At 47.8% G+C, this 27,993-nt stretch overlaps 2 long non-coding RNA genes across 2 annotated transcripts; both read right to left on the reverse strand.

The window, feature by feature from the left end:
- Positions 1-1,361: 1,361 nt before the first annotated feature.
- Positions 1,362-14,431, reverse strand: LOC115598667. Its single transcript, XR_003987816.1, has 3 exons — positions 14,377-14,431; positions 12,774-12,778; positions 1,362-1,444 (listed from the first exon to the last, which is right to left on the reverse strand). It is a non-coding gene; the product is annotated as an uncharacterized LOC115598667 (long non-coding RNA).
- A 12,081-nt stretch (positions 14,432-26,512) lies between these two features.
- On the reverse strand, positions 26,513-27,993 carry LOC115598646. Its single transcript, XR_003987801.1, has 2 exons — positions 27,562-27,993; positions 26,513-26,779 (listed from the first exon to the last, which is right to left on the reverse strand). It is a non-coding gene; the product is annotated as an uncharacterized LOC115598646 (long non-coding RNA).

Genomic DNA, 27,993 nt, shown 5'->3' on the forward strand with positions numbered 1-27,993 from the left:
ACTCGTCCACTTAGAATAATAATGGCAGTTTGTAGACTGTAAATACTCAAAATAACCACGTAAAGTGGGAGGATGCATTCACTGAGACTTAAGTTGGAACAATTGGACTTCTGAAGGATTATCCTGATGAGAAGTGGTTGATGGTGAATGGGGACTCGGGTAGAGGACAGACCCAATCATAAAAGGGAGGCCTCATCATCCTGGGAGATTACTGGATGGACAGTCACATGCATGTCGTGCAACCAACCTTGAAGCCCCACTGTGAGCTCCAGCTGCAATAACCCCAGTCTGGGACGGAAACTGAAACCTCTCAGCTGCCAATAAGGAGCAAAAGCCCTCCTCCTTAAATCTCCTATTTCTGTTCCAGACCGGCTCCTTCTCAATGCTCATGGCTTCGGGAAAAGAGGCCAATACAAAACATGTCCAGATTTTTATCTCTAATCAGGAGCAACCTAAAACAATATCAGGTTCCATTAGCACTGATAAAAAAAATTCTCAAGTAACTAATGGCAGCTCCAGTGTAAAGCAGAGGGACAGCAGAGGGCTAAGGAGTGCTATGTGAGGCTGCGTGCCCTGTGGCTGAAAAGGGGCACTGCACCTGGCACTGCTGCTTGGAGTCCCACCCATGTGCACTGGCAAGACCGCATTCCGGGTTTGCACATGCACAGTAGGACACACCAAATCCACGGCCGCCAGCCACATTTAAAGCCCATTTTAAAAGCCCTACTTGCAGCCCTTTCTGCCGGTACCTGGTCCTTCAAATTAGGTACTGTGGAATTTCAAAACAAAAAAAAAGTAGCCTTTGAAAATAAATTAAAAAAAAAAGCCAAGAAAAATTTAAACATTTTACACAGTACAAGTTTTATTTTACACATCTGGATTGACACTGCTTTAGCAAAAAGGGGTTTTATTTAACAAAAGCACTCTGCAGAAGCCCACTCATCTGCTCTTCACACCCATTTGCACCACACCACCCAGGCAAAGCCAGCTGCAGCCTCTGCCCTGCACCTGACCACGTCCACCAACAACTACCTGCCAAGAAACCAGCCCTGTTTTCAGCCTCCAACACCACAACGCTTCCCTCTTCTCCCCTGACACAAGCTCACACAACAAAGCCTTCACAGAGCCACCTGCTCCTCCTGCACAAGGGCTGCAGCAAACATCTACCTCAAGGCTCCTGCAACAACGGCCTCCGCCACCAACACTTCCTCTGTCTCCACAGGAGACTTTCCTAAGCTGCCTCCTGACAAACTCGCCCTGTCCTCGCCAAAGACACACACCACAACAACAACAACAACAGCAACAACACCAACAACAACAAAACAACTCCTGCAAAGACAGATTTGCATGTGTGGTGGGCGCAGGTGTGAGCTAATGCAGAGCTGGGCTTGGAAATGGCAGAGTGCACAGCCCGGGGGCTTTATCTAAGGTTTTATTGCATCATCTCCCTCCCCCCCCCCCCCCGAACCCGTGGACAAATCCTTCTGTTCTTCATCCACTGCTGAAGGTCCCCCGACGTCCTCGTTCTTCTTCAGCCTCCGCTGGCAGGTCCCCCGACGTCCTCATCTTCTCCTCCCCGCCGTCTTCTGCTCCCAGGCTTTCTCCTTCGTGACCTGTCCAGAGAGACACACAAGAGGTGAGCTCTACACCAACCCTCTGGTGCCGGCCCGTGGCCGAGTCCCAAGGCTGAAACCTCCCAACCGCCCCCCCTTGCCCTCTTCTTCCCTCCACTCCTCCCGGTACCCCAACCCTGCCCCCTCCCAGCAGCTGAGCTGACCCCACACCAACAACAAGCCCGCTTTCCCCTTCCTCCCTCCCCTCCCAAGAGCCCAAACCTTACACCAGGCTCTTGCCCGGGCTGCACCCTTTGGTCTCTGCCCGTTGCTGCTTCCTTCTGGGGGGCCCGGGACACAAGGACACCCCTCTGAGCCATCTCTGCACCCTCCCCTCCAGCCCCCCCTCCCACCTCCCGGCCCCCGAGAAGCCCAAAAGCCCAGGCAGCAGCCCCTGCTCCTCCCCACTCACCAGCCCCTGCTGCTGGACACCCCGTAAAGGGCCAGGGAACGTGCCTGTGGTGGCCAGATTGATCCCTAGCTTTAAGTGCCCTCCAGAAAAGCCCACTCCTTATCCGCTCTTGGCACCCTTTGCGCCACACCGCCCAGGCAAAGCCAGCTGCAGCCTCTGCCCTGCACCTGACCACGTCCAACAACAACTACCTGCCAAGAAGCCTCCAACACCACAACGCTTCCCTGTTCTCCCCTGACACAAGCTCACACAACAAAGCCTTCACAGAGCCACCTGCTCCTCCTGCACAAGGGCTGCAGCAAACATCTACCTCAAGGCTCCTGCAACAACGGCCTCCGCCACCAACACTTCCTCTGTCTCCACAGGAGACTTCCCTAAGCTGCCTCCTGACAAACAAGCCCTGTCCTCGCCAAAGACACACACCACTACAACAACAACAACAACAACGACAACAACAACAACTCCTGCCAAGACAGATTTGCGTGGGCGGTGGGCGGACCCCAGGTGTGGGCTAAGGCAGAGCTGGGCTTGGCAATGGAGGAGGGCACAGCCCGGGGGCTTTATCTAAGGTTTTATTGCATCATTCTTCTCTTCCCTGGCACCAGTGGATGGATCCGCTGGGGATGTCTAGAGGCATGAAAAAGAGAGAGAGAGCGCGAGAGTTTAGGTAGGATTAACCAGCTCAACACCCCTGTCCCAAGCAGGGGGACCCCGAGCCTGCAGACACCCCAGGAGGCCCCACATGATTTACACTTCTTTCTCACCCCTGCCCCAGCCTGGGCACAGAGGGGGAAAAATACAGCAAGTATTTGTCAAAGGGGCACCCAGAGCTCTATCGTCTTTTCTTTCAGGAAGACGCCGGGGCAAGGAGATGGCCCGCCATTTGCCAGCCTCTTCCAAAAGGAAAGCCTTCTCCCTCCTCAGCTCAGAGGCTGTTGCAACTCACCAGAACCTCCCCCAGCGTTGAACAGGAGCCTGGGAGCGCGGGTGCAGGACGCCTGGTGTCCTGAGCCTAGGGGAGAAACAAAGGAGAAGAGGAGCGTGAGACCACCGAGCACAAAGTGGGAAGGAAGGAGCCCTGCCCCCAGCTCACTACCAGGCGCTGAGGAAGCCTCGGCCCGGGCCATCGGACGCCCCCTGGCCTGGGAGGTCTGGGCCCCTGGGCAGAACTTCCAGGGGGAAGCCAGGCCAGCTGCAAAACCACCTGCATCTTTCTTCATCCCTCCTGAACTGGAGGGTCCACCGCCATCCATCCTCTTCTTCTTTTCCCCTTTTGACTTCTTCAAGCTCTTAACTGCCTCCCTCTTCCCTCCCAGGTGCGTGGCCACCCTCTCTGCTTCCTTTGTCACTCTGGAGCCAGGGGTCCCTCACCATTCTTCGCCTTCTTCAGCCTCCGCTGGCAGGTCCCCCGACGTCCTCATCTTCTCCTCCCCGCCGTCTTCTGCTCCCAGGCTTTCTCCTTCGTGACCTGTCCAGAGAGATGCACAAGAGGTGAGCTCTACACCAACCCTCTGGTGCCGGCCCGTGGCCGAGTCCCAAGGCTGAAACCTCCCAACCGCCCCCCCTTGCCCTCTTCTTCCCTCCACTCCTCCCGGTACCCCAACCCTGCCCCCTCCCAGCAGCTGAGCTGACCCCACACCAACAACAAGCCCGCTTTCCCCTTCCTCCCTCCCCTCCCAAGAGCCCAAACCTTACACCAGGCTCTTGCCCGGGCTGCACCCTTTGGTCTCTGCCCGTTGCTGCTGCCTTCTGGGGGGCCCGGGACACAAGGACACCCCTCTGAGCCATCTCTGCACCCTCCCCTCCAGCCCCCCCTCCCACCTCCCGGCCCCCGAGAAGCCCAAAAGCCCAGGCAGCAGCCCCTGCTCCTCCCCACTCACCAGCCCCTGCTGCTGGACACCCCGTAAAGGGCCAGGGAACGTGCCTGTGGTGGCCAGATTGATCCCTAGCTTTAAGTGCCCTCCAGAAAAGCCCACTCCTTATCCGCTCTTGGCACCCTTTGCGCCACACCGCCCAGGCAAAGCCAGCTGCAGCCTCTGCCCTGCACCTGACCACGTCCAACAACAACTACCTGCCAAGAAAGCCTCCAACACCACAACGCTTCCCTGTTCTCCCCTGACACAAGCTCACACAACAAAGCCTTCACAGAGCCACCTGCTCCTCCTGCACAAGGGCTGCAGCAAACATCTACCTCAAGGCTCCTGCAACAACGGCCTCCGCCACCAACACTTCCTCTGTCTCCACAGGAGACTTCCCTAAGCTGCCTCCTGACAAACTCGCCCTGTCCTCGCCAAAGACACACACCACTACAACAACAACGACAACAACAACTCCTGCCAAGACAGATTTGCGTGGGCGGTGGGCGGACCCCAGGTGTGGGCTAAGGCAGAGCTGGGCTTGGCAATGGAGGAGGGCACAGCCCGGGGGCTTTATCTAAGGTTTTATTGGCATCATTCTTCTCTTCCCCGGCACCAGTGGATGGATCCGCTGGGGATGTCTGGAGGCATGAGAGAGAGAGAGAGAGAGAGAGCGAGAGTTTAGGTAGGATTAACCAGCTCAACACCCCTGTCCCAAGCAGGGGGACCCCGAGCCTGCAGACACCCCAGGAGGCCCCACATGATTTACACTTCTTTCTCACCCCTGCCCCAGCCTGGGCACAGAGGGGAAAAAATACAGCAAGTATTTGTCAAAGGGGCACCCAGAGCTCTATCGTGTTTTCTTTCAGGAAGACGCCAGGGCAAGGAGATGGCCCGCCATTTGCCAGCCTCTTCCAAAAGGAAAGCCTTCTCCCTCCTCAGCTCAGAGGCTTCTGCAACTCACCAGAACCTCCCCCAGCGTTGAACAGGAGCCTGGGAGCGCGGGTGCAGGACGCCTGGTGTCCTGAGCCTAGGGGAGAAACAAAGGAGAAGAGGAGCGTGAGACCACCGAGCACAAAGTGGGGAGGAGCCCTGCCCCCAGCTCACTACCAGGCGCTGAGGAAGCCTCGGCCCGGGCCATCGGACGCCCCCTGGCCTGGGAGGTCTGGGCCCCTGGGCAAAACTTCCAGGGGGAAGCCAGGCCAGCTGCAAAACCACCTGCATCTTTCTTCATCCCTCCTGAACTGGAGGGTCCACCGCCATCCTCTTCTTCTTTTTCCCTTTTGACTTCTTCAAGCTCTTAACTGCCTCCCTCTTCCCTCCCAGGTGCGTGGCCACCCTCTCTGCTTCCTTTGTCACTCTGGAGCCAGGGGTCCCTCACCATTCCTCGCCTTCTTCAGCCTCCGCTGGCAGGTCCCCCGACGTCCTCATCTTCTCCTCCCCGCCGTCTTCTGCTCCCAGGCTTTCTCCTTCGTGACCTGTCCAGAGAGACACACAAGAGGTGAGCTCTACACCAACCCTCTGGTGCCGGCCCGTGGCCGAGTCCCAAGGCTGAAACCTCCCAACCGCCCCCCCTTGCCCTCTTCTTCCCTCCACTCCTCCCGGTACCCCAACCCTGCCCACTCCCAGCAGCTGAGCTGACCCCACACCAACAACAAGCCCGCTTTCCCCTTCCTCCCTCCCCTCCCAAGAGCCCAAACCTTACACCAGGCTCTTGCCCGGGCTGCACCCTTTGGTCTCTGCCCGTTGCTGCTTCCTTCTGGGGGGCCCGGGACACAAGGACACCCCTCTGAGCCATCTCTGCACCCTCCCCTCCAGCCCCCCCTCCCACCTCCCGGCCCCCGAGAAGCCCAAAAGCCCAGGCAGCAGCCCCTGCTCCTCCCCACTCACCAGCCCCTGCTGCTGGACACCCCGTAAAGGGCCAGGGAACGTGCCTGTGGTGGCCAGATTGATCCCTAGCTTTAAGTGCCCTCCAGAAAAGCCCACTCCTTATCCGCTCTTGGCACCCTTTGCGCCACACCGCCCAGGCAAAGCCAGCTGCAGCCTCTGCCCTGCACCTGACCACGTCCAACAACAACTACCTGCCAAGAAACCAGCCCTTTTTTCAGCCTCCAACACCACAACGCTTCCCTGTTCTCCCCTGACACAAGCTCACACAACAAAGCCTTCACAGAGCCACCTGCTCCTCCTGCACAAGGGCTGCAGCAAACATCTACCTCAAGGCTCCTGCAACAACGGCCTCCGCCACCAACACTTCCTCTGTCTCCACAGGAGACTTCCCTAAGCTGCCTCCTGACAAACAAGGCCTGTCCTCGCCAAAGACACACACCACTACAACAACAACAACAACAACAACAACTCCTGCCAAGACAGATTTGCGTGGGCGGTGGGCGGACCCCAGGTGTGGGCTAAGGCAGAGCTGGGCTTGGCAATGGAGGAGGGCACAGCCCGGGGGCTTTATCTAAGGTTTTATTGCATCATTCTTCTCTTCCCTGGCACCAGTGGATGGATCCGCTGGGGATGTCTGGAGGCATGAGAGAGAGAGAGAGAGAGAGAGAGAGCGAGAGTTTAGGTAGGATTAACCAGCTCAACACCCCTGTCCCAAGCAGGGGGACCCCGAGCCTGCAGACACCCCAGGAGGCCCCACATGATTTACACTTCTTTCTCACCCCTGCCCCAGCCTGGGCACAGAGGGGAAAAAATACAGCAAGTATTTGTCAAAGGGGCACCCAGAGCTCTATCGGGTTTTCTTTCAGGAAGACGCCAGGGCAAGGAGATGGCCCGCCATTTGCCAGCCTCTTCCAAAAGGAAAGCCTTCTCCCTCCTCAGCTCAGAGGCTTTGCAACTCACCAGAACCTCCCCCAGCGTTGAACAGGAGCCTGGGAGCGCGGGTGCAGGACGCCTGGTGTCCTGAGCCTAGGGGAGAAACAAAGGAGAAGAGGAGCGTGAGACCACCGAGCACAAAGTGGGAAGGAAGGAGCCCTGCCCCCAGCTCACTACCAGGCGCTGAGGAAGCCTCGGCTCGGGCCATCGGACGCCCCCTGGCCTGGGAGGTCTGGGCCCCTGGGCAAAACTTCCAGGGGGAAGCCAGGCCAGCTGCAAAACCACCTGCATCTTTCTTCATCCCTCCTGAACTGGAGGGTCCACCGCCATCCTCTTCTTCTTTTTCCCTTTTGACTTCTTCAAGCTCTTAACTGCCTCCCTCTTCCCTCCCAGGTGCGTGGCCACCCTCTCTGCTTCCTTTGTCACTCTGGAGCCAGGGGTCCCTCACCATTCCTCGCCTTCTTCAGCCTCCGCTGGCAGGTCCCCCGACGTCCTCATCTTCTCCTCCCCGCCGTCTTCTGCTCCCAGGCTTTCTCCTTCGTGACCTGTCCAGAGAGACACACAAGAGGTGAGCTCTACACCAACCCTCTGGTGCCGGCCCGTGGCCGAGTCCCAAGGCTGAAACCTCCCAACGGCCCCCCCCTTGCCCTCTTCTTCCCTCCACTCCTCCCGGTACCCCAACCCTGCCCACTCCCAGCAGCTGAGCTGACCCCACACCAACAACAAGCCCGCTTTCCCCTTCCTCCCTCCCCTCCCAAGAGCCCAAACCTTACACCAGGCTCTTGCCCGGACTGCACCCTTTGCTCTCTGCCCGTTGCTGCTTCCTTCGGGGGGGCCCGGGACACAAGGACACCCCTCTGAGCCATCTCTGCACCCTCCCCTCCAGCCCCCCCTCCCACCTCCCGGCCCCCGAGAAGCCCAAAAGCCCAGGCAGCAGCCCCTGCTCCTCCCCACTCACCAGCCCCTGCTGCTGGACACCCCGTAAAGGGCCAGGGAACGTGCCTGTGGTTGCCAGATTGATCCCTAGCTTTAAGTGCCCTCCAGAAAAGCCCACTCCTTATCCGCTCTTGGCACCCTTTGCGCCACACCGCCCAGGCAAAGCTAGCTGCAGCCTCTGCCCTGCACCTGACCACGTCCACCAACAACTACCTGCCAAGAAACCAGCCCTGTTTTCAGCCTCCAACACCACAACGCTTCCCTCTTCTCCCCTGACACAAGCTCACACAACAAAGCCTTCACAGAGCCACCTGCTCCTCCTGCACAAGGGCTGCAGCAAACATCTACCTCAAGGCTCCTGCAACAACGGCCTCCGCCACCAACACTTCCTCTGTCTCCACAGGAGACTTTCCTAAGCTGCCTCCTGACAAACTCGCCCTGTCCTCGCCAAAGACACACACCGCTACAACAACAACGACAACAACAACTCCTGCCAAGACAGATTTGCGTGGGCGGTGGGCGGACCCCAGGTGTGGGCTAAGGCAGAGCTGGGCTTGGCAATGGAGGAGGGCACAGCCCGGGGGCTTTATCTAAGGTTTTATGGCATCATTCTTCTCTTCCCTGGCACCAGTGGATGGATCCGCTGGGGATGTCTGGAGGCATGAGAGAAAGAGAGAGAGAGAGAGAGAGAGAGAGTTTAGGTAGGATTAACCAGCTCAACACCCCTGTCCCAAGCAGGGGGACCCCGAGCCTGCAGACACCCCAGGAGGCCCCACATGATTTACACTTCTTTCTCACCCCTGCCCCAGCCTGGGCACAGAGGGGAAAAAATACAGCAAGTATTTGTCAAAGGGGCACCCAGAGCTCTATCGTGTTTTCTTTCAGGAAGACGCCAGGGCAAGGAGATGGCCCGCCATTTGCCAGCCTCTTCCAAAAGGAAAGCCTTCTCCCTCCTCAGCTCAGAGGCTTCTGCAACTCACCAGAACCTCCCCCAGCGTTGAACAGGAGCCTGGGAGCGCGGGTGCAGGACGCCTGGTGTCCTGAGCCTAGGGGAGAAACAAAGAAGAAGAGGAGCGTGAGACCACTGAGCACAAAGTGGGAAGGAAGGAGCCCTGCCCCCAGCTCACTACCAGGCGCTGAGGAAGCCTCGGCCCGGGCCATCGGACGCCCCCTGGCCTGGGAGGTCTGGGCCCCTGGGCAAAACTTCCAGGGGGAAGCCAGGCCAGCTGCAAAACCACCTGCATCTTTCTTCATCCCTCCTGAACCGGAGGGTCCACCGCCATCCATCCTCTTCTTCTTTTCCCCTTTTGACTCCTTCAAGCTCTTAACTGCCTCCCTCTTCCCTCCCAGGTGCGTGGCCACCCTCTCTGCTTCCTTTGTCACTCTGGAGCCAGGGGTCCCTCACCATTCTTCGCCTTCTTCAGCCTCCGCTGGCAGGTCCCCCGACGTCCTCATCTTCTCCTCCCCGCCGTCTTCTGCTCCCAGGCTTTCTCCTTCGTGACCTGTCCAGAGAGACGCACAAGAGCTGAGCTCTACACCAACCCTCTGGTGCCGGCCCGTGGCCGAGTCCCAAGGCTGAAACCTCCCAACCGCCCCCCCTTGCCCTCTTCTTCCCTCCACTCCTCCCGGTACCCCAACCCTGCCCCCTCCCAGCAGCTGAGCTGACCCCACACCACCAACAAGCCCGCTTTCCCCTTCCTCCCTCCCCTCCCAAGAGCCCAAACCTTACACCAGGCTCTTGCCCGGGCTGCACCCTTTGGTCTCTGCCCGTTGCTGCTTCCTTCTGGGGGGCCCGGGACACAAGGACACCCCTCTGAGCCATCTCTGCACCCTCCCCTCCAGCCCCCCCTCCCACCTCCCGGCCCCCGAGAAGCCCAAAAGCCCAGGCAGCAGCCCCTGCTCCTCCCCACTCACCAGCCCCTGCTGCTGGACACCCCGTAAAGGGCCAGGGAACGTGCCTGTGGTGGCCAGATTGATCCCTAGCTTTAAGTGCCCTCCAGAAAAGCCCACTCCTTATCCGCTCTTGGCACCCTTTGCGCCACACCGCCCAGGCAAAGCCAGCTGCAGCCTCTGCCCTGCACCTGACCACGTCCAACAACAACTACCTGCCAAGAAACCAGCCCTTTTCAGCCTCCAACACCACAACGCTTCCCTCTTCTCCCCTGACACAAGCTCACACAACAAAGCCTTCACAGAGCCACCTGCTCCTCCTGCACAAGGGCTGCAGCAAACATCTACCTCAAGGCTCCTGCAACAACGGCCTCCGCCACCAACACTTCCTCTGTCTCCACAGGAGACTTCCCTAAGCTGCCTCCTGACAAACTCGCCCTGTCCTCGCCAAAGACACACACCACTACAACAACAACAACAACAACAACAACAACAACAACTCCTGCCAAGACAGATTTGCGTGGGCGGTGGGCGGACCCCAGGTGTGGGCTAAGGCAGAGCTGGGCTTGGCAATGGAGGAGGGCACAGCCCGGGGGCTTTATCTAAGGTTTTATTGCATCATTCTTCTCTTCCCTGGCACCAGTGGATGGATCCGCTGGGGATGTCTGGAGGCATGAGAGAGAGAGAGAGAGAGAGAGAGCGAGAGTTTAGGTAGGATTAACCAGCTCAACACCCCTGTCCCAAGCAGGGGGACCCCGAGCCTGCAGACACCCCAGGAGGCCCCACATGATTTACACTTCTTTCTCACCCCTGCCCCAGCCTGGGCACAGAGGGGAAAAAATACAGCAAGTATTTGTCAAAGGGGCACCCGGAGCTCTATCGTGTTTTCTTTCAGGAAGACGCCAGGGCAAGGAGATGGCCCGCCATTTGCCAGCCTCTTCCAAAAGGAAAGCCTTCTCCCTCCTCAGCTCAGAGGCTTTTGCAACTCACCAGAACCTCCCCCAGCGTTGAACAGGAGCCTGGGAGCGCGGGTGCAGGACGCCTGGTGTCCTGAGCCTAGGGGAGAAACAAAGAAGAAGAGGAGCGTGAGACCACTGAGCACAAAGTGGGAAGGAAGGAGCCCTGCCCCCAGCTCACTACCAGGCGCTGAGGAAGCCTCGGCTCGGGCCGTCGGACGCCCCCTGGCCTGGGAGGTCTGGGCCCCTGGGCAAAACTTCCAGGGGGAAGCCAGGCCAGCTGCAAAACCACCTGCATCTTTCTTCATCCCTCCTGAACTGGAGGGTCCACCACCATCCTCTTCTTCTTTTTCCCTTTTGACTTCTTCAAGCTCTTAACTGCCTCCCTCTTCCCTCCCAGGTGCGTGGCCACCCTCTCTTCTTCCTTTGTCACTCTGGAGCCAGGGGTCCCTCACCATCCCTCGCCTTCTTCAGCCTCCGCTGGCAGGTCCCCCGACGTCCTCATCTTCTCCTCCCCGCCGTCTTCTGCTCCCAGGCTTTCTCCTTCGTGACCTGTCCAGAGAGACACACCAGAGGTGAGCTCTACACCAACCCTCTGGTGCCGGCCCGTGGCCGAGTCCCAAGGCTGAAACCTCCCAACGGCCCCCCCTTGCCCTCTTCTTCCCTCCACTCCTCCCGGTACCCCAACCCTGCCCACTCCCAGCAGCTGAGCTGACCCCACACCAACAACAAGCCCGCTTTCCCCTTCCTCCCTCCCCTCCCAAGAGCCCAAACCTTACACCAGGCTCTTGCCCGGGCTGCACCCTTTGGTCTCTGCCCGTTGCTGCTTCCTTCTGGGGGGCCCGGGACACAAGGACACCCCTCTGAGCCATCTCTGCACCCTCCCCTCCAGCCCCCCCTCCCACCTCCCGGCCCCCGAGAAGCCCAAAAGCCCAGGCAGCAGCCCCTGCTCCTCCCCACTCACCAGCCCCTGCTGCTGGACACCCCGTAAAGGGCCAGGGAACGTGCCTGTGGTGGCCAGATTGATCCCTAGCTTTAAGTGCCCTCCAGAAAAGCCCACTCCTTATCCGCTCTTGGCACCCTTTGCGCCACACCGCCCAGGCAAAGCCAGCTGCAGCCTCTGCCCTGCACCTGACCACGTCCAACAACAACTACCTGCCAAGAACCAGCCCTTTTTTCAGCCTCCAACACCACAACGCTTCCCTGTTCTCCCCTGACACAAGCTCACACAACAAAGCCTTCACAGAGCCACCTGCTCCTCCTGCACAAGGGCTGCAGCAAACATCTACCTCAAGGCTCCTGCAACAACGGCCACCAACACTTCCTCTGTCTCCACAGGAGACTTCCCTAAGCTGCCTCCTGACAAACAAGGCCTGTCCTCGCCAAAGACACACACCACTACAACAACAACAACAACTCCTGCCAAGACAGATTTGCGTGGGCGGTGGGCGGACCCCAGGTGTGGGCTAAGGCAGAGCTGGGCTTGGCAATGGAGGAGGGCACAGCCCGGGGGCTTTATCTAAGGTTTTATTGCATCATTCTTCTCTTCCCTGGCACCAGTGGATGGATCCGCTGGGGATGTCTGGAGGCATGAGGGAGAGAGAGAGAGAGAGAGAGAGAGAGAGTTTAGGTAGGATTAACCAGCTCAACACCCCTGTCCCAAGCAGGGGGACCCCGAGCCTGCAGACACCCCAGGAGGCCCCACATGATTTACACTTCTTTCTCACCCCTGCCCCAGCCTGGGCACAGAGGGGGAAAAATACAGCAAGTATTTGTCAAAGGGGCACCCAGAGCTCTATCGTCTTTTCTTTCAGGAAGACGCCGGGGCAAGGAGATGGCCCGCCATTTGCCAGCCTCTTCCAAAAGGAAAGCCTTCTCCCTCCTCAGCTCAGAGGCTGTTGCAACTCACCAGAACCTCCCCCAGCGTTGAACAGGAGCCTGGGAGCGCGGGTGCAGGACGCCTGGTGTCCTGAGCCTAGGGGAGAAACAAAGAAGAAGAGGAGCGTGAGACCACTGAGCACAAAGTGGGAAGGAAGGAGCCCTGCCCCCAGCTCACTACCAGGCGCTGAGGAAGCCTCGGCCCGGGCCATCGGACGCCCCCTGGCCTGGGAGGTCTGGGCCCCTGGGCAAAACTTCCAGGGGGAAGCCAGGCCAGCTGCAAAACCACCTGCATCTTTCTTCATCCCTCCTGAACCGGAGGGTCCACCGCCATCCTCTTCTTCTTTTTCCCTTTTGACTTCTTCAAGCTCTTAACTGCCTCCCTCTTCCCTCCCAGGTGCGTGGCCACCCTCTCTGCTTCCTTTGTCACTCTGGAGCCAGGGGTCCCTCACCATTCTTCGCCTTCTTCAGCCTCCGCTGGCAGGTCCCCCGACGTCCTCATCTTCTCCTCCCCGCCGTCTTCTGCTCCCAGGCTTTCTCCTTCGTGACCTGTCCAGAGAGATGCACAAGAGGTGAGCTCTACACCAACCCTCTGGTGCCGGCCCGTGGCCGAGTCCCAAGGCTGAAACCTCCCAACCGCCCCCCCTTGCCCTCTTCTTCCCTCCACTCCTCTCTGTACCCCAACCCTGCCCCCTCCCAGCAGCTGAGCTGACCCCACACCACCAACAAGCCCGCTTTCCCCTTCCTCCCTCCCCTCCCAAGAGCCCAAACCTTACACCAGGCTCTTGCCCGGGCTGCACCCTTTGGTCTCTGCCCGTTGCTGCTTCCTTCTGGGGGGCCCGGGACACAAGGACACCCCTCTGAGCCATCTCTGCACCCTCCCCTCCAGCCCCCCACCCACCTCCCGGCCCCCGAGAAGCCCAAAAGCCCAGGCAGCAGCCCCTGCTCCTCCCCACTCACCAGCCCCTGCTGCTGGACACCCCGTAAAGGGCCAGGGAACGTGCCTGTGGTGGCCAGATTGATCCCTAGCTTTAAGTGCCCTCCAGAAAAGCCCACTCCTTATCCGCTCTTGGCACCCTTTGCGCCACACCGCCCAGGCAAAGCCAGCTGCAGCCTCTGCCCTGCACCTGACCACGTCCAACAACAACTACCTGCCAAGAAACCAGCCCTTTTTTCAGCCTCCAACACCACAACGCTTCCCTGTTCTCCCCTGACACAAGCTCACACAACAAAGCCTTCACAGAGCCACCTGCTCCTCCTGCACAAGGGCTGCAGCAAACATCTACCTCAAGGCTCCTGCAACAACGGCCTCCGCCACCAACACTTCCTCTGTCTCCACAGGAGACTTCCCTAAGCTGCCTCCTGACAAACTCGCCCTGTCCTCGCCAAAGACACACACCGCTACAACAACAACAACAACAACTCCTGCCAAGACAGATTTGCGTGGGCGGTGGGCGGACCCCAGGTGTGGGCTAAGGCAGAGCTGGGCTTGGCAATGGAGGAGGGCACAGCCCGGGGGCTTTATCTAAGGTTTTATGGCATCATTCTTCTCTTCCCTGGCACCAGTGGATGGATCCGCTGGGGATGTCTGGAGGCATGAGAGAGAGAGAGAGAGAGAGAGAGTTTAGGTAGGATTAACCAGCTCAACACCCCTGTCCCAAGCAGGGGGACCCCGAGCCTGCAGACACCCCAGGAGGCCCCACATGATTTACACTTCTTTCTCACCCCTGCCCCAGCCTGGGCACAGAGGGGAAAAAATACAGCAAGTATTTGTCAAAGGGGCACCCAGAGCTCTATCGTGTTTTCTTTCAGGAAGACGCCAGGGCAAGGAGATGGCCCGCCATTTGCCAGCCTCTTCCAAAAGGAAAGGCTTCTCCCTCCTCAGCTCAGAGGCTTCTGCAACTCACCAGAACCTCCCCCAGCGTTGAACAGGAGCCTGGGAGCGCGGGTGCAGGACGCCTGGTGTCCTGAGCCTAGGGGAGAAACAAAGAAGAAGAGGAGCGTGAGACCACTTCTCTTCCCTGGCACCAGTGGATGGATCCGCTGGGTATGTCTGTAGGCATGAGAGAGAGAGAGAGGGAGCGCACTTTAGGAAGGACTGATCTTTCTCATGTGTAAGAGAAATTTTTTTTTTTTTGCCATAACAATTTGTTAAGACTTTTTTCAGTACTTCACTTTTATAAGGTGAGTAAAATACCACAGTCTAGTTTTTAAGAATTTTTTTTAATAGATTAACAACTATTTAGTATAGGTGTTCTTGATTGGGGCTGCAATATAATTATTTATTGATGTTTGGGTTAATATAAAACGTGTGTTAATAATATTTTTGCAATGATACTGACACCTGGTTGAATCTAACACAGAATGCTTGTTTAAGAGAATCTAAGGAATTGTTTACATTGTCATTGTAATAATTTACATATAGTTATATTTGGTTATTTAAGAAAAAAGGTGTGGGCCGATTATAATCATTACAAGAAATAGCAATTAGAGGACCACAGGCTGGCATGAGATATGTGGTCATGCCACTTAACTTTGAGGACGTTAGAGAAGTTAAAAAAGAGATGAGAAATTTATTGGAAGATCTGTTAGGAGTAGCAGAATAGGTAGAATAATATTTAGGCTCCTATGTGTTTACCTGTGATGAGCTACAGTCAGTTTTAAGAATGATCAGGAGGGCAGGAATGAGGATTTGGGATGAGCAACATCAGCAGAGTCCTGCAGCAGATATTAAGTGGCCCCTACAAAAGTCAGACTGGACTAACCATGATCCAGCACATAGGGGGCATATGTAGGAGCTGAGAACGATATTATTTAAGGTAAAAGAGAATCCGTCCCACACGGACAGAATATTAGTAAAACATTTAAAGAACACCAAAAGAAAGATGAAACTCCTACTGAGTGGTTAGAACGGTTAAGAAAGAATTTACAGATGTACTCAGGGCTGGACCCCAGTACTCCAGTAGGAGAAGCTGTATTAAAAACTCAAGTTTGTGGCTAAATCTCGGAAGGATATTAGGAAAAAGCTGAAGAAATTAGAGAACTGGCAGGATAGGGGACTGGATGAATTGTTTAGGGAGGCTCGGAAAGTGCGAAGAAGGAAAGTGTATGTGCGAAGAGGTGAAGAGGCAGAGGAGCGAGCAGTGAAAATGATGGGTGCTGCTGCTGTGCGAGGGAGTCAGAGACCGGCAGGTCAAAGGCCAGTGGGGTGGGAGCTGGTTGAGCCCAAGGGACAGTATCAGAGGCCTGGTAAAGCTCCAGGGCCACTTGAAAGGACTAAGAATGTAGTAGTTTGCTATTACTGCAAAAAGAAGGGTCATATGAAGAGAGATTGTGGACAAAGGAAGAGGGATGAGAGGATGTTTGAGGAAAATTAGGGGCTTTACTTGCTAGGGACCAGAGAAACAAATGAGCCCTTTGATTAAAAAAAAAAAAAAAAAGTTGGTTCCTAGCAGCAGGAGGGAGAATTTTTAGTGGACTTGGGGGAGGATGGTAGACAGCTTGTGAATTGTGAGCTGTCTTGGGAATTTTTCCGTTGTTGGGGGAACAGAATAGGCACTGTTTGTACTGGCTTAAGTATGCATATTATGTAGTACATATTTTTTGAAAAATTCTGGGAAAAAAGAGGCCTAATTAATTAACAAAGGAAGGGACTTATACACAGGTATTGCGAGCCCTGCGAGAACCAGCAGGAATAGCAGTAGTACATGTAAAAGGTCACTAGAGGGAGCTGGGTTTTATAATCAGGGATAATAACATAGCTGATCAGGAAGCTAAAAGGATAGCCTTAATGACCATGTAGGTGACTGACAGTCAATGCAATGAATTAGATACAAGTAATCAAAAGTTGTTAACCAGAAGATAAAATGTATTCATTTTTTTTTTTAAAGATTTAAAAATTAAACCTTATTTGTTACAATTAATGAGTAGGCAGGAACAATAGGGAGCTAAAGGGCTTAAGTAGTGCAAAGACAACCACGAGGTTTAGTGATACATAGAATAAAGACTGGAGATAAAATATTAGTCAAATCCTGGAAGGAATCCTCTTTGACTTCTCGCTGGGAAGTTTTTTTTTATTGTTTTTGCTTACTACAGAGACAGACAGCCCAACTTCCAAATGAAGATGGATAGATGCCAGCCACGTCAGGGGACCAGTTAAAGTGAAGGAGTGGAGGACCATTCCAGGAGCAGATCTTACAAAAGTCATCAAAAACTGATGTGAGATAGTTGATGAAACCTCTAGGCAAAGGGAAATAAAGAGTAAACACCATACTATAAGAATACTTAGACCTTCATTTAAAGACTTAGTAGGAACTGTAAATTGATGTACAAAAATTACATTTGCTATGCTTTACATGGCATCTAACCCAATTTTTTTGCCTAAAAGATTAATTGCAATATAAAATAAGCAGAATAAGGGGCAGAAATTAGTATATATAAGGTAAATTTCTCCTAGGTGGCTACGCAGGTACACTTTTCAGAGTGAAATGCAGTGTTGTTTGTTTTAGTGATGTAATTGTGAGATACATGTCTGATTTATTTTTTATTTTAGTAGCTGCTTAAAACTCACTTAATAAATGACCAAAACACAACTAGCCAGAAATGTTATTAGTGTAGTATTACTGGGCAAAAGCTACTTTTTGTTATAATTGAAAACAATTTCAAGATCTGTATGGACAAAGAAATAATTAGATAACATATTTAAGTTTGTTCTGTAGCAGAATTTTAAAGTAACCTTATTTTTCAGTTTTATTACACTCAGCCTTCAGATACTTTCAGAACACTCTATTCCTTAAGAAAATCCTCAGCTGTGTTCTAGGCTCTTGCTCTTCCCTCATATGTAGTTAAAGGCCATCAGGAAGACTTTGCTGCCCAAAGGATGAAGACTAACAGGTTATCTATGTTTTCATCTTCACAATTTTTTTCCCTTAATCTTTGAACATCCACAGTATGAAACATTCTGCACATCTGCCTAGGACTCTGCCTGCTCCATCCCCATCCTCTCTGACAGGTCATGATAGGAGTTGTCTCAGAGATGGAAATGAAGGCAGACAAGGTGGAACAGAGATTTTTGTTGTTAGAAGCTGTGACTTTTCTGAGCCTTTGTGTACATTCATCTTCTAGTCTGGCTCCACCTAAAATCCAAATCAAACTTAGAAAGAGCCAGGACAGGGATTTAAACAAGTCCATGTCTGTCAGGAAATGCCCTTCCACTGTGAAGTGAATACATTTAGCTCTTGTGGAAAGAACCTCTTTTTGGGATTGTTACAGATTCTGGTTGGATTTAAACATCTCAACCATCTCATTCTGTCTGACAAAGAATAGAGATTCATACTGCCATTAATTCAGGAAAGACTGCTTCTTTGCTCATTTGCCTCTCATTCTGACAATGGGTTCACACTAGTATAGTATTTTAAAAACCTTCTTCCTAAATTTACTTTTGACTTGGAAAAGATCCTAATGGGAAATAATTAATTTAGTCCTCTAACAGGGGAAAATGTCAGATTTAGGTCTAATCCAGTAATTAAACTGACCAACAAGTATGTCCATTGATAGCTTGTGGTATTTGAAGAGTTTGCTATTGACCAAAAATTCAATCCAGAACTTAAATCTTTTAAAAGCTTTCACAAAGGCTTTCACAACTCTCCAGAAGTCATTTAACAAAGTGCTGTAAAGAATTTTCTTTAAACTGCCAAGTGTTTTATAGCTATTATTGTCATTTCCATCCCAAACAGGTTATGAGCTGCATGGTGTGAAAAACCTACCAGAAGGACCAGCCATTCTTGTGTATTACCATGGAGCTATTCCTGTAGACTACCTTTACTTTTTGTCTAGGCTGTTTCTCTGGAAGAAAAGACTTTGTCTGTCAGTAGCCGATCATTTTGATTTTTGTTTGCCAAGTAAAAACATATCCTCTTGTATTAAAATATCCTGGATGCACTCGACCTATCACTGCTTTTGGTGAAATTTACATTCATTACACTTTCAAGACATCCTTTAAACTGAAAGACTGGTTTTAGACTTTTAAAGTAAAAGCTGGTAGATGCAGAAGGGCAAACAGCATAGAATACCCTGTCTTTTAGGTGAAAGTTCAAAAATATTGGTAGGGTCTCAGGAGACAACAAATAGACATTATATAATCCCTTTGGAATGAAATATCATGCCTTAGTGGAAAGTGCAGGGTAGGACTTTATTAATCACCCAGTCCTGGATGGTCATCTATTGTCTATAAGTGCAGAAGAGCTCAGTAAATGGTAGGATATCAATTACTTACTTGTTCTCTACATTGGGTAGCCATTATAGGATAGGATATGACATAAAATCTACCTTTTGATAAAAGGAGAGATTATTTACAGGCACCTTTCACCACTTACATAAAAAATTCTAAGAGGAAAGGAAGCTATGTACAAGTAGAAAGCCATTCTTTGGAAAAGGAAGTTGTGTCCATACACTGGAAACAAAGAGCACAGACTCAAGCAAGTTAAATTCATGAACATATTAAAGCATCCCGGGAAAGGTGATGAGGAAGAATTTTGCTAGAAGTATACTTAGTAAATATTTTGTAGTACTAAACCCATCAAGAGATGATTAATGGTCGACAAGAGCTTATTGGCTTTTAAGACCTTATGAGGAGGCTGAGAGAGCTGGGGCTGTTCAGCCTGGAGAAGAAGAGGCTCAGGGGAGACCTCATCGCTGTCTACAACTACCTGAAAGGAGGTTGTAACCAGGTGTACGTTGGTCTCTTTTGCCAGACGACTTTCAACAAGACAAGAGGGCATGGTCTTAAGTTGTGCCAGGGGAAATTTAGGTTAGATATTAGAAAGAATTTCTTTACGGAAAGAGTGATCAGGCATTGGAATGGGCTGCCCAGGGAAGTAGTGGATTCTCCATCCCTGGAGATATTTAAAAAGAGACTGGATGTGGCACTCAGTGCCATAGTCTAGCAACCGCAACGGTGGTAAAAGGGTTGGACTCAATGATCTCTGAGGTCCCTTCCAACCCAGCCAATTCTATGATTCTATGAACTGTAAATAATAATAATAAAGTGTTACTATTATCTAGAAAACTAATTGCAACTGTAGGAAAAGTTTGTTAAATTATAACCGTTTAAGAAGGAATTGTTTTAAAGGTTGTGAATGTGGAGATACAACTTGTAATTGTTGGGTTAAAACTTATTGCGGGAGTTGTAAAGCCTTTTATTGAAATATAACAAGGATTGAAAAAGAGCTATTACTCTTAACCCCTCTAAAAGATATATATTGAAAACGATAATGAGGTATTAATTGGCTACAATAATTGGGCACGAATAGTACAAAAACAATGGATAGATGGAAAAAGGGATTCCAGAAGGAGACTGGTATAATGTGGGGGATTTTTTGTTAGAAAATCAGGAACATATTGATTTGGTTTGTGCGTGGCACAGTGTAAAATCAAGTGTGGAGCATGTTCAGGCTATGAACAGGACAAAAATGGTAGGCAAGTGTTGTGCTAAAAGGGTCCCTACTAAAAAATACAGAACCCCCACATCCTCTGAAGAGCACTACCTGCTGCTGAGAAGAGACACTCCCAGCGCCTTTTGCAAAGAGGCAGCCGAGGCAAAGGCAGAGCGGTACGAGGTGTGAGGTGACATATAATGGGGAACCTAATATTAATTACCTTGATCACTTCAATCCTGCTGGCCGAAGGTTTAGGAAATGAACACCACCAACCCTTTGAATGGTCCCTGATATACCTTGAAAAGCTCACAGGTAACACCAGGGGCTCCAGATTTTATAGCCCCCTTATGTAATTTGATACCAGTATCAGATCCTATGGCACCTTGTACTGAGCAAAAAGCATATTATTTTTGTCCTGCTCCTGGAAAATCTTCCTCCATGCCCAGATGACAATTAAAATACTATTTAATGAACTATAATATTTTTCTAATGTACACAGATTGATTTTCTGGCATCCTGAATAACCAGCAGGTGGCTAGGTAGCTTGTTGGGTCTGTCCTGCTTTGAATAGGAAGTATGAAAAGCACAATGTGACAATTGTTAAAGCCAAAGCTTTATGCATGGGAATCAACAAACAGGTTCACATCAGGTAAAATAAATACGCACAACTTTTGTTATGTCTTCATTAGGAATTTTTACCTGCTAACATATTTCTGAGCAAATAAGTGCATCTGTGTTTTTCAAAACAATGTGTGAGTTGCTTGTGAGTTGCTCATGAGACCTTTTGTGAATTTTCACTCTCAATGATGCTTTCCCTGTAATGCCATATACGTAACATTCTCTTTCCAGAGTAACACTTCTTTTAGTTAGGAGCATTGCACAAACAGGTATTTTTTTTCAGGCTTTCATGTGGTCATCTGAATATAAACATGTATAAAAATATATATTTTTGTGTGAAAGCTATATTAAATCAATGTATAAATATACTATTTGTTTTAGGACTTACCTGTGGGCCTAGTATTTTCAATAAAGTAATTGCAATAGTTAAGAGTCATTTAGAAGCAGCCCATCTAATGCTTATGCGTGCCAGATATGAACAAATACCTTCTAATAAATCTGAAATGGCAGAAGTTTTGGTATTAGGCTGCCAAGAACTGCAACGGTTCAATGAACAAAATCCCAGATAAAAGAAAAGGGGAGATTGTAATTATTTACATATAAAGTTATATTTGTTCATTTAACCTATGTAACTTTGTTTATAAAATAGAAGTATTAACCGCAAAATTACATGCCAAAAACACAGTGGTACTGTAACAATTTGTAATAACTTATGTTTGTTCATTTAACCTAAGTAGAAAAGTTTTAGTGTATTTAGGCAAGATAGAAATAGCGAAAGAAAGTAAGGATGTTAACTGCAGAATGTACTTGAGAAAGAAAAAGTGTATTGTGACAAAATGCTGTGTAATTATGTTTAAACGTTCTTATAGACAACCTTTGTAGAAAGGGGTTAACCAAAACACAGGATGTGTCTGCATAAGAATAATTATTGTAGAAAAGGGTTAACCAAACACAAGATGTGTTCATAAGAATTAGTATTGTTGGCTGTGTCTGCTCAAGAACAGTTTGTATCGTCGACACATTTTGAGCTTTCCCAGCAACATTGGGCTCACACGGCCATACAGGACTATAAATACCTAAGAAACTTTAAGGAAGCGGTGCTGTGCTGTCGGAGCAGAGACTCCCAAGCACCCAGCGCTGTTTTTGCGCTGTTTTTGCTTGCTAATAGATTCTAATTGGTTTTCAATTAACGTGTCCTGGTCAATTTTTAGGACCCTCTTCTGATTTATAATCGTCTTCATCTTTTTAAAGGAAATATATTTGATAAACTGCGAATTACAGTACCTTGAGTTAAGAAACAGAACATGGCTGAAGACTGAAGAAATGCACATCCCCAGAGAAGAAGAGGTGAACAACTGACATCTAGAAAATCCTTTTTTTAATTTTTATTTCATACCCACATCCCTCATGACCACTTCCAGGAGACACCAGGATTTCTCACAAAGTTCCTGCTATTACTGGAACTGAGGTGCCCAGAACTGGAGACAATATTCCAGACGTTGCCTCACCATCCCACTTACCAGTGCCTGCCTAGCCCTGAAGAGCAGCCTGGAAGCTGGGATGCAGAGCTACTGGTATCCTGAACCTAGGGGAGAAAAGAAGAGTATGAGCATTAACTTTACACCTGGAAAGAGCTGTTCCTAAAAACTTTATTAAACATTTCAAAGTTTTAAAATAAACTTAAGAAAAATTTTAAAATTAAAATAATAAATGTTATTGCAAGATTAATTTTAAATTAATAAAAATTACTTTAAATAATTATTGTTATAATGATGTAACTTAATAATCAAATACATCTATACTAAACTGTTCATTATATATACTTATTAATGTTTAATTCCATTATAAATAAGCATTGAAAACTAGAATAAAATTTAGTATTATTTTTGAAATTTAAATATCTTAAATGAAAAAAAAATTATCTTAAAATTTTTTATGTAAAAATACCATTTAAATCTTAGAAAATAAAAATCACATGATAAAAACCTGGGATAGAAAATAAAACCTGGGAGTTGAAATTTTTTTAATAAAAAAAGAAAAAATTAAAAATTAAGATTTTAAAAAGTAATTTTAAAAAAATTTTACTTCTTTTTAATGGAAATTTAAAAGTCCATGGTAAATATTAATAATTAGGTTTTAAATTTACCTGAAACTTAACCCATTTATTTAAAAAGTAATTTTAATTATTCACAACAAAATAAAATATGAATCATTAAAAATATATATTAATTAAAAATAAATTTTAATTTGAAATAAGGGTAATGATTTTAAAATATAAAAACTAAAATTAAACAAATTAGCTATGTTTTAAAATTAAAAGAAAATAATTTAAAACATTAGATTAGAAAATAAATATTTCAAGTAGAAATAAACATTACAAAAACGAGAAATTACAAATTAAGTCTAAAAATAAGGCTAAATTGTTAAAATCGAGTTAAAGATTTTAATTCCAAGTGTTATATTTATTGTAAATAAGCACTGGTAATTAAAATGAAAATTATTATTAAAATTGAATTATTTAAGCTAGAAAAAATATACTTTTATATTTAAAATACTGCCTTTTAAAGATACAATTAAACCATACAAAAATAAAAAAGACATGACAATAATCTGGGAAAAAAAATAAAACCAACATGAGAAATTATGACAAACTTTAAAAAATTAAGCTAAATGTTTAAATAGTTAAAAGTATAGCTAAAATTTATTGTACTTGCGTAACATTTTAGTATTAGAAATGAAGCTTACACAATCTAAAAAACAAAGTTAAAAGTAATTAAAAAAGAAAAAGCAATAAAAATATTAATATTTTCTAAATAGTTAAAATTACAATTTAAGCACTTAAATAAAAATTAAAACTGTATTTGTTATTTAATATTAAATATCAATATTAATAATTATATTTAAAAATAAAATTATTTAAATAGTTAATAGAAAATATACTTTACATATTTTATTATATATTTATAAATATAAATGTAAAAAATAAGTTTATTATATATTTTTTAATTATAGATGAATTATTTATATTCATATATTTACTTTATATAACATAGTATTTTTATTTATGTATAACATATGTTTTAATTAATTATTGATATTATATAAATTATAAATATTTAACACTGATGTTAGTAATTAAAATATTAAATCTTAATATAAAAAAATTTTAATTTCATTTTAACATGTTAAAAACATTAAAAAATTAAAATTCATAAATGCAATTAAAAATATTTACGTTTAAACATAGACTTAAAAGTTACACATTGGAAATTCGATTTAAAATTTAATTAAATTTTTAAGATTTTTAAAAAGCAACACAATCTTCTGGAAACAAAGCTGTCAGATTCCTGTCAGAAGTTAAAAGTGATTAAAAAAGAAAAAGCAAATAAAAATATTATTTTCTAAATATTTAAAATTACATTTTAAGCACTTAATGTTAAATAAATATTAAAACTATTTTTATTATTTAGTGTTAATTATTAATATTAATAATTACATTTAAAATAAAAATATTGAAATAGCTAATAGAAAAATTTACTTTACATATTTATTATATTTTACATATTTTTATATGTAAGTTTTATTGTTATGTTATATACTTAATATTTTTATCTTTTAGAGATGAAGTATTTATATTCATATATTTACTTTGTATATTTATGTATAACGTAAGTTGTTTACATTAAATACTATTGATATTTAGTATTATGATAATTATAATAATATAAATATTATAATTATATATAATATATATAATATATTATAATAAATAACATATATAATATATAATACATATACAATATATAATAGAAAAATTTACTTGACATATTTAATTTATTATATTTTACATATTTTTATATGTAAGTTTTATTGTTATGTTATATACTTATTATTTTTATATTTTGTAGATGAAGTATTTATATTCATATATTTACTTTGTATGTTTATGTATAACGTAAGTTTACATTAAATACTATTGATATTTGGGATTATTATAATTATAAATATATATAATATAATTGTAAATAAAATATATATAATATATAATTATAATATATATTACATAATATATATTATATTATATATAATGCATATTATAATATATAGTATATATATGTAATCTATAATCTATAATATATATAATATAAATAATATATAATATACATAATAATATATAGTATATTAATTATAATTATAAATTTTTATAATTATAAATATTTAACGCTGATGTTAGTAATATGTTAGTAATAAGGAAAATATTAAATCTTAATATCGAAAACTTTAATTTCATATTAACATATTAAAAACATTAAAAATTTAAAACTTATAAACGCATTTTAAAAAATATTTACGTTTAAACATAGATTTAAAAGTTACACATTGGAAATTGCATTTTAAATTTAATTACATTTTTACAAACACGCTCTTCTGGACACAAAGCTGTCGTTTTTCTGTCACACAATGTAACACGATCAGAGCCGCAGCCGCCATCTTGTCCCCCCCTTTTCCCCCCCCGAGCTTCGGTCTCGCCCCACTCACCTCCCTAAAATGGCGGCCCCGCCATTTCCTCCCTCACCGCCTCAGCCACCCCTGACGAGCCTTGCCGCCCGGGGGGAGGGGGGGGGGGGGGGGGGCAGTCCGTCCACTCGGCCCGCGCCGACATTTTAGGAACCTTCGCTTTTTTTTTTTTTTTTTTCCCCTCCCAAAACCAGCGTTTAAAACAGGTGGTTTTTAATTGCATTAACGACACTTTTCTAAGAAAAAAAGATCTGGGGGGAAACCACACCGTACAGACCAGATCGGATTAGTTAAAATATCAACAAGTCACTCAGAACACCCAAAGAGTACAAAGCAGACACAACTCCAACATCGGACAACCCATGCGCGCGGCCGCGCGATGCCGTGATACAAACCCCCCTCCGCCCCCCCCCTCATCCGCACCCCAACCCCCGCTCGGTCTCTCGGACCCCTCCGGGACCACGCGGAAAAATCCGCGGGTCTGCACGCACAGCGTAGAAACTCCACCCCGCGCACTGGAACTTTTGGGCATTATTAACCGAGGAATAGTTTAACCGAACCCGGGTGCGAATAATGGGGTAATTTTCAAGTTCCCTCTCACCATTTTCGGTATAAAATAGGACTGGAATTCCAGGAACCTCTTACTGAGGTGAGGCCACGGCCTCACAGCGCAGGAATGGATATTATTGCAAATTATTATTGCTCCGAGTGCGGATCGGCCGATAGCGAACAGGGTACCGAAACCGAATTTGGGTAATTAGACCCAGCGACCCCCCTCCGAGTACCCCCAGGCCCCGGCCACCGGCCGCCGCCGCCGCCGCCGCCCCCACCCCACCCCACTCCCCTGCCCCGCGTTCAACACTTACCGCTTCACCTCACGCCAGGACCTCACTTCGCGCCGTGCTGAGGGAACGCGAGGCAGCATGCCCTTTATACCCGTGCCAGCCAATCGCGTTGGAGCCCACCGCCCACCCCGCCCTCCTCCCCGTGCCACTGGAGGACGTTCCTGTCCATCCCCGGAACCGGCCAATCGCGCCTGTGCCTGACACGGGCACCGGCTCCCGCGCCTGCAGAGCACGTCACCGCCCAGCCTTTATCCCAGCCAATCAGCGCCCGAGCTGCCCTTAGCGCCACAGTCCCTGCAGTTCCGCCGAGCGGCCGCAGGGTGGCAGTGGCGCTCCGTAAATCCTCACCCTAATCGCACGGCCCGGCGGATGATCAGTTCCTGAGCATGGAAACACTGCCGGAGCCGCTTCGTTTGCTTCCAGGGTATTAACAGCCACCACGATAAAGGCTTCCATCCATGAGCTGCTTTCTGCTGCCTGAAACGCAATGAAATCCCTTTGCAGCAGCCGAAAAAAAGTGTGGAGACATCTGTTCAGACAGATGTGCGTTTATAATTTTTTTATTAAACCAAGTCTTCTCTTTTTTGCATCAAATGGATAGATTCTTCTTTTGAATTACTTGATAACACCATTTCTTAAAGAACACAGTTGCTTAGGTAGTCAACCATACAGTGAGGTAGAGAGACTTGCTGCTACTGTCTGCAACACAATAACCAGTCTTTATAAGCATCTGCTTGTGTATAAATATATATTTATTAACATTTCAGTTTCCTAATGCATTACACAGCCCTCTTGCCTTCATAGATGATACTTTACAGGATAATGTTTTCCTCTTTCCAGAATGAAGCAAAAGGGTGATACATAGAATATACAAATCGTGCTTCAAGATACATTTGATATATTGTAGCACACCTTGGGCATACACTGATACCACATTTTCATTATCAGTTTTAGAATCTCAAGGGTGCATTCTCCATTGCTCTTTGATGTTCTGCTTCCTAGAAAAAGAAAAAAAAATAGCAATTTCTTTTTTTTTGTGGGGAAATTAAAACCCAAAACAACAACAAAACAAGCACATAAAAAATATCATCATTCCTCGCTGTCTCCTGGTAGATAGAGTGTCAAGCACTTCACACAGCTTTTCAGCTGGCTGAGTTGCAGATTCCCCCTCCCCCCCCAAACCAGTCTCCATCTTGTCAATCGACTCCCAAATGGTAAAACGTTTGAGCATTCAACAGACATACCTGGCTATCACCACCTTTGACATTCAACAGGTCACCTACTCATATGGAAATTAACCCCCCCCTTCTTGCAGCCACAACTACACCATCCGAATTTCCACACGAGGAAAACTTTGGGGGTTGGGGAGGCACAGAAGGGTGGAGGGGGGATGGAGGGGTGTTTATTTAAGGAAATTTCATCACACCAGTGCAGAGGCGAATTTGGACTCTGCGTTATTACAGAGGGGACCTCAAATTATTTAGTAATTTCCCCTTTCTCATTTAGTCAGCCTTAGTGACACAAAATGCAGAACCCCTCCACTGAAAAGGCCCCCCGACACTGATTTTCCCCCCTCAGACATAAATTGGAGCCCAAACATTTCAGACCACAGGCACTCTTCCATCACCAGAGCTGGACAGAGCAGAGCTCGAAAGAGCACGAATGCACAGGGCAGGAATTGACAGGATGGGAGAGTATGGGACAGGACAGGGCAGAATGCTTTCAACACCTTGTTGAAAATGAGAAAAAAACCCCAACAAGTACTAAAAGGAAAACCCACCAAACTTCTTGTCTTTAACTTTGTTTTTAACTTGATAGTTCGATGCAGGCCATGTTCCCTCCTTAACTGGCAGTATGGCAATGGGGCAGGAGCAGATGTGGCAAGAAGAGCTGGGGCAAGGTCACCTGTGTAGCAAAAGATGAACAGTTCAGGGGGAAGCAGCTTCATGTGGAAATACACTGCGGGGCCGAAATGCACCAGCACAGAGTCCAGCACACATTTGACACGGTGCCCCCCTCATCTCTATCAATCGTCACAAGACTTTTTGCCTCCCCGGCCGACACCTAAGAGCATTTTAAGACAGCTCCACGATTCCTTCACATCACCAGAAATTTACTGCCAAAAGCAGACAAAACCGGCGAGCGGCAGCCCGTGACAGGACGGGGCTCAAACTCCCCGCCGGCTCCCCCCCCGCCGCTTCCGGGTTGGGGG

The sequence above is a fragment of the Calypte anna genome, chromosome 8, assembly GCF_003957555.1.
Source record: "Calypte anna isolate BGI_N300 chromosome 8, bCalAnn1_v1.p, whole genome shotgun sequence".
NCBI lineage: Eukaryota > Metazoa > Chordata > Aves > Apodiformes > Trochilidae > Calypte > Calypte anna.